The following is an 11,528-nucleotide window of genomic DNA, read 5'->3' on the forward strand; positions in this document are numbered from 1 at the left end:
CAGAACTGAACTACGTGATGTTAAATCGCTCAGTCATAGGGTGAGAGTGACTTTGGACAAAGAGTAGCTAGAACGCTAGCAAATTAATCACATGTCTTAACTACTGTAAGGGCAATTTCATGTCTAGCTATCTAAGTTAAAAAGAACCTAATATAGTTCACATACCACGCGTTGTAATGCTCAAATGTAACTACCAAACCTTCAAACAACAGCAAACGAAATGAGACTATCACTAAACAGCTACTAGTTCCATGAAAACTAAACTTTTTTGATAGTGAGTCAATATGGAATACGAAGTATACAAGCCCTGATAAAGTTTGTTTGTTTTTTAATTTCGCGCAAAGCTACACGAGGGCTATCTGCGCTAGCCGTCCCTAATTTTCCAGTGCAAGACTAGAGGAAAGGCAACTAGTCATCACCATCCACCGCCAACTCTTAGGCTATTCTTTTACCAACGAATAGTGGGATTGATCGACACGTTATAACTCCCCCACGGCTGAAAAGGCGAGCATGTTTGGTGTAACGGGGATTCGAACCCGCGACTGTCAGATTACATAGTCGAGTGTCTTAACCACCTGGCCATGCCCAGGCTTCTCTGATAAGGAGATTTTCCAAGAGTTTATTATTATAGACCATGCTGTATTTATTCAGTTTGTAGTAATGTATTACAGAATTTACACGACATTCACGTGATTAAGTTGAAAGTAATTTTTTTTTTTTTTTTTCTCTCAAGGCGGGAGTGTTTACTAATACTGTCGTACTACAACATCACAGTTTCGTTATGACGAAATCAGACAAGGTCTATAACATACGTTGCACCTACGAAACAACGTCTAAAAATGTGTCGTTCGGAATGATGCCTGTCAGGTGAGTATGGTTTACCCTTGTTTTAATATCTTTTCTTCTTGTTGCTCATGAAGGATCCAGTTAAATCAAAATTTATTATTCATTTTTGGCATGATTATAAGATAATTAGTATTAAATTTGTTGTACTAAAATTAGTAAAATTTGTTTGTTTCTTTGTTTTTTGAATTTCGCGCAGAGCTACACGAGGGCTATCTGCGCTATCCGTCCCTAATTTAGCAGTGTAAGACTAGAGGGAAGGCAGCTAGTCATCACCACCCACCGCCAACCAACTCTTGGGCTACTCTTTTATAAACGAATAGTGCGTTTGACAGTCACATTATAACGTCCCCACGGGTGAATGGGCGAGCATGTTTGGTGCCACAGGGATTTGACCCACGATCCTCGGATTAAAAGTCGAGTGCCTTAACCACCTGGCCATGCCGGGGCCTATTAGTGTAGGCCATTTCCATTGAGAGTGTCTTCTATTGGGTTTGGATAATAAGTTATGGTTTGTAAAACGTTTTAGTTCAATGAAAATTCTTCAAATTTTTTTACATAAATGACGCCCTCTCACAAGTAACATCTGAACTTTACTGAAAATGTTTTAAGTACCAACATTTCACACACACACACACACACAAATCAAGAAGCTTTTAGCTTATATAGAAACATAGCTCCCCTTAGAAACATGTCTCCCCTTAATTTAATTTTTGTTTGTTTGTTTGTTTGGAATTTCGCGCAAAGCTACTCGATGGATATCTGCGCTAACCGTCCCTAATTTAGCAGTATAAGACTAAAGGCTTAAAGGACGAGCATATTTGGTGCGATCGGGATTCGAATTCGCGACCCGCGGATTACGAGTCGAACGCCGTAACCCACCTGGCCATGCCGGGCCCAAACCGAATTCAGTAATTCTAGTTATTGTGTTTTCATGACTCTGTTGATACTGTATAATTATAAATTGATGGTGAATCATCTTAAATATGGATACATCTTAAAACCGGTTAATTTTTAGATTGGTTAGTTTTTAAGCACAGGTCTACACAATATTCTATATGCCTTTTGACTAATGCGGGAATCGAATCCTCCTTTTTACCATTACAAGCTCACAGCTTACTGTTGAACCATAGTTGGATACACGTAAATGTTAATTATGGACAGGAACAAAACGCTAGTTGAATGGTTCATACCACCAGCGGTAAGTCCAATAACTTATAACCTGAAAAATTGGATTTCGATATCCGTAGTGCGATGCAATAAAGATAGCTAATTGTGTATCTTTGTGCAACAACAAAAAATCCATTCGAAAATACAACTATTTGTACAGCATAATCTTTTGTTTATGCACTAATATTAAACCTCACTAGATACGAAACTGTCTATAATTATCCTGTTTGCCTGTGTATCGCCTGTTCTTCAAAGCTTTAGAAAATTCTCGAACGTAAAAATCAACAATATAAATATACGTATATCCGAAAAGAACAGTAATGTTTCAACCGAATTTTCTAGAACCTCCCTCGCCTTAAATTTAGTTGATAAATCGCAACACACACAGAGAAAGTTTTAGTATTCTTGGGTCGCTACAGTCAGTATACTACAAACTTTGGAAGCAATAATTGAGATAAACATTTATTAATCGAAAAACTACAGATATTTGACTAGGAACGTTTATAGATGTTGAATATTACAAACGGTTTAATTTGCATGAATTATGTTTTTTAGTTTATCCTGTTTAAATGTTTATTAGTTTTTCAGATCCAAACATCGGTTATTTACGTTTATATCGAGTGCATACAAATCGTAATTCTAACGCCACTTATTTTTATGTAAAACCCGCACACTTTAGCCAGTTCACGTGCTTTTTTTATATATTAGTAATTATATGTAACTAATCATATGATTATTCGTGTTAGAGATATGGATATGACACACCTCGCAGATGCACCTGAAGCCCCAGCGCCATCTATCCATATTCTAATGCAGAGCGGTAGAGAAGCCACTACTGTCCGGATTGGTGATAAGCTGACCTTCAGAATTGAGATTCCAGCAACGAGTGAGTAACAGCTTTTAATGCAAGAAAATCCATGTTTATTGTTCTTGAAGTAAACCAAGAACAAAGAAATATTCTTCAAAGTTATGTGTAACATACAAAACACTGAACTATCTCATCTGATAACGAACGAATGCACTGACATTTTGACAGAAAATAAGGAAAACATTTGAAACGATGCTTGTGGTTTGTTTGGAACCGACAAATACGTATTTTGATCCTTTAGTATTTAGAAATAGAGATCAGTAAAACATATATTTTATTCGGGGTAGTAACAGAGCTATGACCGTTCAGTTTAGCCCTTCGTAGGGACAGCGGAAAGTCATCGGACATATAACACTAAAATTGTGGGTTCAGTTCTCCTCGGTTGACACAGCAGACAATCCCATGTGGTTTTGCTACAAAGAACATACACACACTCTTTTTATTTTTACCCTTTCGTAATCAGAACTAGACACCAGTGAAGTATGTTTGTTGTCAGTCTGTTAGGTTCTAACTCTTATTTTGGTAAACGTAAGTCACTTGATTTCTAGCTCTATGGTTTAATAATTCCATAGATATATAACTAGGATTGTAAGGTCCGAAGCTCGAGCAGTGACATACTATTGAGTACGCTCCAGGTTTCTAGTGGTTGTGGAGTTATGATGACTTGTCTAGTTCCACTGTTTGGTTACGGATAGCTACGTAATAAGAGTTGGCTACTTCTGAGTGGATGTCTTCTTTATGACCAGCTTTAAGGATAACGTTATATCTAAACCATACTGGTCTCTGATCTGACCTTTCAGGTTCAAACTTTAAATATCGTAGCGGTAACTTGGATTAAATTTAAATTTTAATATCTTTCTACATGAATGAGTAAACCGATTGCACTTCTTCTTGAAAGAAATATACAGCTACTAAAAAGTAATAGTGAAGTGATATAATATAGGATTATATAGTGCTGTCAAATAAGACCTGGTATCGTATGGTGCCGTCAGGTAAAGTCTGACTTCATACAGTGTCGTCAAATAAGACCTGGTATCGTATGGTGCCGTCAGGTAAAGTCTGACTTCATACAGTGCCGTCATGTAAGACCTGGTATCGTATGGTGCCGTCAGGTAAAGTCTGACTTCATACAGTGTCGTCATGTAAGACCTGGTATCGTATGGTGCCGTCAGGTAAAGTCTGACTTCATACAGTGCCGTCATGGAAGACCTGGTATCGTATGGTGTCGTCGTGTAAGATCTGGCACTCTTTTGTTTTGAATTTCGCGCAAATCTACTCGAGAGCTATCTGCGCTAGCCGTCCCTAATTTAGCAGTGTAAGAATAGAGGGAAGGCAACTAGTCATCACCACCTACCGCCACCTCTTGGGCTAGTCTTTTACCAACGAATAGTGGGATTGACCGTCACGTTATAACGCCCCCACGGCTGATAGGGCGAGCATGTTTGGTGCGACCTGGATTCGAACCCACGACCCTCAGATTACGAGTCGCACGTGCCATCTCGGTGTCTTGAAATCACAGTTTTGTGTAAGGAACTGGTTGAACTAGTTTCGAAAACATCTAGTAGAGAAATTTATGTGAACCCCTAAAAGTCGAGATAAAAAAACAACAAAAGTAAAACAATAGGGCTAAGATGTAATTTTTACTTCCATAAATCCTGTGTTTTGGAATCTTTCTTTTCACGTTGTTTAAAAGACAAAGAATATATATATATATATACATTTTTAGAATATTTTAAGATACAACATTAGGACGTGAAACTAGAATAACTGTAAAATTAACGCAATAATTTGATTGATTGTATATCTCTCCTTTTTTGAACAATAGTTCGAGCTATTCTGATCTTTTAACGTAGGTCCTTATGGAATCTTCGCCAGAAGTTGTGTGGCTATGGCAAAAGATGGAAGAAGTGTGTTTACGATAATAGACAAAGATGGGTAAAAAGTATTTTTATTTGTTTGTTCAGTGGTTAGTTTGTTTAGTCTCATTTTGAATGTTTACTTCCCACGATCTAAGTTTGAAAGTTCCTTTTAATTTATATTTTCAAGCATTTGTAAATCGGTTTCTTCTTATCTATAGCATAGCGGCTCAAAGAATAACTTTCACTTTTTTTCTTTTCCGAGTACAAACTTTTAGCTCATAATCTCATTTCTTGATTGGTTTGAGATATAATTACAGCTGCGGATATGGAAAATCTCCTCCTATTTAACTGCGGTATAGCGACTCATAGCATGGCTTCAAGTTTCTTTCGAGTACAAACCTTGAGGTCTTAGGTCTATCTCTTAACCAATATGAGGTCAAATTACAACCGCGGCTATTTGAGATTCCATCATTTTTATTTATATCATAATATAGAAAACTAGTGGTCGACAAGTACCCACATGTGGTTTCTCTCAGTCGTTTATAGAATACAATATTCATCTTTGTTACGATTAATTAAACGTGTGTGACACTGTATATTAATATTTACATTTCAACACAAAAATTACTCATTTGAATAAGTAGATTTATTTGTTTATCTCATCAATTGTAAATCAATGAAGTTTACAATTGCTGTTTTCTGGTGTGTTGTTGTAACATTAAATTAAGTTTGTAATCACTATTTTATGGTGTGTTGTTATAACGTTAAATTAAGTTTGTAATCGCTGTTTTCTGGTGTGTTGTTGTAACATTAAATTAAGTTTGTAATCACTATTTTATGGTGTGTTGTTGTAACATTAAATTAAGTTTGTAATCACTATTTTATGGTGTGTTGTTGTAACATTAAATTAAGTTTGTAATCACTGTTTCCTGGTGTGTTGTTGTAACGTTAAATTAAGTTTGTAATCGCTGTTTCCTGGTGTGTTGTTGTAACGTTAAATTAAGTTTGTAATCACTGTTTTCTGGTGTGTTGTTGTAACGTTAAATTAAGTTTTTAATCACTGTTTCTTGGTGTGTTGTTGTAACATTAAATTAAGTTTGTAATTGCTATTTTCTGGTGTGTTGTTGTAACGTTAAATTAAGTTTTTAATCACTGTTTCTTGGTGTGTTGTTGTAACATTAAATTAAGTTTGTAATTGCTATTTTCTGGTGTGTTGTTGTAACGTTAAATTAAGTTTGTAATCACTGTTTTCTGGTGTGTTGTTGTAACGTTAAATTAAGTTTTTAATCACTGTTTCTTGGTGTGTTGTTGTAACATTAAATTAAGTTTGTAATCGCTATTTTCTGGTGTGTTGTTGTAACATTAAATTAAGTTTGTAATCGCTATTTTCTGGTGTGTTGTTGTAACGTTAAATTAAGTTTGTAATCACTGTTTCTTGGTGTGTTGTTGTAACATTAAATTAAGTTTGTAATCGCTGTTTCCTGGTGTGTTGTTGTAACATTAAATTAAGTTTTTAATCACTGTTTTCTGGTGTGTTGTTGTAACGTTAAATTAAGTTTGTAATCACTGTTTTCTGGTGTGTTGTTGTAACGTTAAATTAAGTTTGTAATCACTGTTTCCTGGTGTGTTGTTGTAACGTTAAATTAAGTTTGTAATCGCTGTTTCCTGGTGTGTTGTTGTAACGTTAAATTTATTTTTAAATCGCTGTTTCCTGGTTGTTGTTGTAACCTTAAATTAAGTTTGTAATCGCTATTTTCTGGTGTGTTGTTGTAACGTTAAATTAAGTTTGTAATCGCTGTTTCCTGGTGTGTTCTTCTAACATTAAATTGAGTTTAATAAATGATCGGCCATTGAAGACTTGTTATAATGGTTTGTGAAACGTAAATCGCTATTTTAGTGTTGTTTTAACGTCGCATAAAACTTTAAAATATTATGTAACTGTGTTGTTGTAACACCATATGGAATTTAAAGTGTTATTTAATTCACTTAATATCGTAGTACACGGATTTTAATTTATGTTGCTGTTTACATAGAAGTGATTTACTCTACTCTGTCTTATATATATATATTATTTTTAACCTGTAGGTGTCCTGTCGACAGTTCAATTTTCCCAAGGTTTATCCAAGCTGGACAAGGGTTAGAGAGTAATTACGAAGCCTTTCGCTTCACCGAATCTTATGGAGTTATTTTTCAGTGTAACGTCAAATACTGTATCGGAAAATGTGACGCGGTAAGCCATGACATCTGTTAAACGTGGATCTAACGTCCATGATTTGTTGTTAAACACCAGCAGTCTATATCAAAATTTGTTTGTTTGTTTTTGAATTTCGCGTGAAGCTACTCAAGGGCTATCTGCGCTAGCCGAATCTAAGTTAGAAGTGTAAGACCACAGGAAAGGCAGCTAGTCATCACCGCTCACCGCCAACTCTTGGTCTACGTTTTTATCAATGAATAGTGGGATTGACCGTAACATTATAATGATTCCCCGACTGAAAGGGCAAGCATGTTTGGTGTGACGGGAATTCAAACTCACGACCCTCAGATTACAAGTCGTGTGTCTTAACCACCTGGCCATGCTGGGTCCTTATGTCAAAATTCTTGATTAACGTTTAAAAACGAAAGTTGGTAAACTAATCATTTTCATTGTTGGAAAACAGGTTCCAAAATTTAAAAAGAAAAATTAAATGAGTTAACACGTGGTTTGGTAAGTAAATATCTAATAAGTCAAATTTGTATAGGATTCTTCAAGTTTTACAATGAGTTCGAAAGTCAAACTTACCTGCAGGTTTGTAAACTTTACAATGATTTTATAAGTCATTTCACGTTTGAAACGGTTTACACTATTAACAGAAAAAATGTGTAACTTGAATTGTTTGGATTCTCAACAATCAATGCGCATATTAAGTCAAAGGTTATACTGTGTTAGTGGTAAATCATTTTGAATTTCCTTATATTGTACTTTATGTTACTTGTTCTAGAAATTGGCATTAAATAAGTTTCAACTAAGCTAAATCCTCTCGATGTTTTGAGAGTTCATAGGTTCGGTGCTTAACTTCAATTTCATGTGGTAAAAGCGAATGAAAATGTTCTAATAATAACTCTGGAGGTGAAATAACAGCCTCTTTAGGGTTAACCTCCAGCAAGTAGCACGCTGATGATTCTTCAGCCGGGTGGACTGACGGAAGCTTTAGATAGCGTGGTAAAGAGTTCGTAGACTAGAGACGGAAGTGATTCGAACTCACAACCATCCAACTACAAGTACAAAGCACTAATCACTCGTCGTCGTATGCTCTACGGTTTAATGTATGACGAATTGTTCATGATTCTAATAAATTATGTTGGATAGGAACCAGAAGAAAACATGATAACATAATCACTACTTGAAGGTTCACTTACAATAATATTCCAGCGAATAGATTAAAAATGAACGATACCAGGTTGTCGGTAAACGTTGTTCCAACCTTTGACACAGAGATAACACGTTACGTTAAAATTTATTATATTCAGGGAAGAATTCGTAAGTCATATTTGAATTTTATTCTAGATTTCTTGTGGCGAACAGAGAGAAATATACCCATCATGGGGACGTCGGAAAAGGGAAGTGCAACCCGATAAGATCTCTGAAGAAACGATCGTTAATCATGAAATTTTGTTTTGGACTATGGAGACAAAGAACCAAAGTTCTCTTCTGATGCATTAAACAGTAAGTAAACAGTAAACAGTTTTGTACTACAGGGATACTTGAAGGCAGTATGGCTGGTAGTTATTACCTCAGTCATGAAAGTGAAATATATTCAGTGTGTTATGTAGTTGTACTATAGGGATACTTGAAGGCAGTATGGCTGGTAGTTATTACCTCAGTCATGAAAGTGAAATATATTCAGTGTGTTATGTAGTTGTACTGTAGGGATACTTGAAGGCAGTATGGCTGGTAGTTATTACCTCAGTCATGAAAGTGAAATATATTCAGTGTGTTATGTAGTTGTACTATAGGGATACTTGAAGGCAGTGTAGTTGGTAGTTATTACCTCAGTCATGAAAGTGAAATATATTCAGTGTGTTATGTAGTTGTACTATAGGGATACTTGAAGGCAGTGTAGTTGGTAGTTATTACCTGATGAATAAATAACAACTTATTCAGACATAATCCTTCGATAGTAGTTTAAACTAATCAAGGTAAGTGGGACTACAGAAGTTGTACACAGACAATATATAAGTTATCATTTATTATTCTTTTATTAAAACTTTTAAATAACATTATTTTATACATATATTTCGCTTATTATTATGTTACAGAAAACTTTGTATATATTTATCTATTTTTACTCACATAGGTTTCTATGACATTCAAGAATCAATGCCTGTTGTGGATTGTAGTTCACAAAAATCAGTCATGGTGCTCAGTATCATTAGCGCCATCTTGGTAGTGATCTACATCTGTACCGTTACTTATTTTGTTTCCCAGAGACGTGTCCAAAAGGGATTTTCTTAGTGCACGTGGTGTTGTTTTGTTTGGATGACATCATTTAATATTGACTTCAGTCGGATGGGATAAGTGCACGTGGACATGTTTTTATTTGTACGGAACGAGGCGCACGTGAACCATAAGTAATGTTGAATGATACGTACTTTAATAATTCTTAATCTATAAATATTAAACGTGAGCGAAGTTTTATTTCCATTATGCAAAATGGCGGTGTTTCAATTCACATCTACTCTTTTTACCTCTTATATTAAGAAAACAAAAGAAACAATGGGAAAATTTCGCAGAGACAAAGGTTTTTATTAATGCACTGTTAAGACAACTTGCAGTAAAAGTAAAACGACAGTTTTTATTGCCCTTTTAGGATTTTGTGCTATCATGAATATAATTTGTTAATCTTTTCTATACTTTGATTAAATAAAATAATTTTAACTGGTTCTGCATCTTTTCATTTTACTCTTGGGTTTTTATGAGTCGTGAGAGAAAAGTAGATTTGTTTGTTTGTTTGTTTTTTGAATTTCGCACAAAGCTACTCGAGGGCTATCTGTGCTAGTTGTCCCTAATTTAGCAGTGTAAGACTAGAGGGAAGGCAGCTAGTCATCACCACCCACCGCCAACTCTCGGGCTACTCTTTTACCAAAGAATAGTGGGATTGACCGTCACATTTTAACGCCCCCACGGCTGGGAGGGCGAGCATGTTCGGTGGGACGGGGAATTCGAACCTGTGACCCTCGGATTACAAATCGAGTGCCTTAACCACCTGGCTAAGTTGGGCTCAGTATAAGTGTAAATGTTATGTAAAAAGTCCATAGTCCATTTGGATGATAATCTCCAAGTATTTTTCACATATTTATCTGACCCAGTTTGGCCAGGTGGGTGAAGTCATTCGACTCGTAATTTGAGAATCGCAGGTTCAAATCTCCGTTTTACCAAATATGCTTCCCCTTTCAGCCATGGTGTAGTAATAATATGGCGGTCGATCCCACCATTTTTTGGTAAAAAAGTAGCCTAAGAGGTGAAGGTGGGTGATGGCTAGGTGCCTTTCCTCTAGTCTTACACTGCTAAATTAGGGACGGCTTACGCAGATAGCCCTCGTGTATCTTTGCGCGAAATTCAAACCAAACCTTTTCTTTTATTTATTTTAAATGTTTAATTTTTGTCTTCAGTTTTTAACATAAATTTATTTAGACTGCAACTTTTAAAAGCGGTATATACAATTGTTAGTGCTAAAGGTAAAGTTCGTTACTAACTGTCCCTCAATGGCACAGCGGTATCTCTAAGGACTTATACCACTAGAAAAATGTAATTACGTTTACGTGTTGGTATATGTATTGATCATATCATTTGGTAGATATGAGATAAATTGACGTATAACGTGTATATTGGCTAATTCAGCAAATATGCAACATACATTAATTAAAACATAGAATACAGTGTCTGATTACAATATATATCTTGTAGAAAGATAACCAACCGTTACGTATTTTCATTGTCACTTAGTACGATAGTGGGTTGTATGTAGGGATCGGCAGGGAAATAAATGTCCCCCCACATGTTATCTACTGCTTATCAGAAGTTTTTGACAGCTAATGAAATGTTCAGTTTGGCCAAAAACATTGTTAAAGTATAGAACCGGTGAGTAGAGAGACTGTCAAATGTTTCAATGATTGTTCTCGTCACCATTAGGGCTAGCTGACCAACGGTTGATGTTGTTACGATAGATTACACATGGAGATGCTGCAATTTAACTTGAAGAAAGAGTACAGAATTTCACTGAGTTTAACACATGAAGGCAACTCATCACATCAGGCTAAAACTGCTGCCTTCATAGCGACTGTCATTCATTAATATTGATTGTTTTAAAAAGATAATTGGAAAAAGGTAAAACAATTCATAAAACAAAATTTGGAAAAGAAAATCTATGATCTGAGAAGAGCCAGTTTATTTGTTTTTGGCTTTTTTTTAATTTCCCGTAAAGCTACTCGAGGTCTATATGCGCTGGCCGTCCCTAATTTAGCAGTGTAAGACTAGAGGGAAGGCAGCTAGTCATCAATACCCACCGCTAACTCTTGAGCTACTCCTTTACCATCGAATAGTGTGATTTACCGTCACATTATAACGCCCCCAAGACTAAAATGGTGAACATGTTTGATGCGACGGGGATTCGTACCCGCGACCCTTAGACCCAAAGTGTTATCTGTGCTCTGATCATCACGGGTATCGATACCTACATTGACACTGAGTTAATGTTAGAACTTATGGGAATTAGCTGTGGAAAGACTTATATTAGTAATTATTAACTTTA

At 35.8% G+C, this 11,528-nt stretch overlaps 1 pseudogene; it reads left to right on the forward strand.

Moving 5' to 3' along the window:
• Window positions 1-9,232, forward strand: part of LOC143245619 (uncharacterized) — a 30,991-nt pseudogene extending 21,759 nt beyond the window's left edge.
• The last annotated feature ends 2,296 nt before the right edge of the window (window positions 9,233-11,528 follow it).

Source organism: Tachypleus tridentatus, chromosome 2, assembly GCF_004210375.1.
Source record: "Tachypleus tridentatus isolate NWPU-2018 chromosome 2, ASM421037v1, whole genome shotgun sequence".
Taxonomy (NCBI): Eukaryota; Metazoa; Arthropoda; class Merostomata; order Xiphosura; family Limulidae; genus Tachypleus; species Tachypleus tridentatus.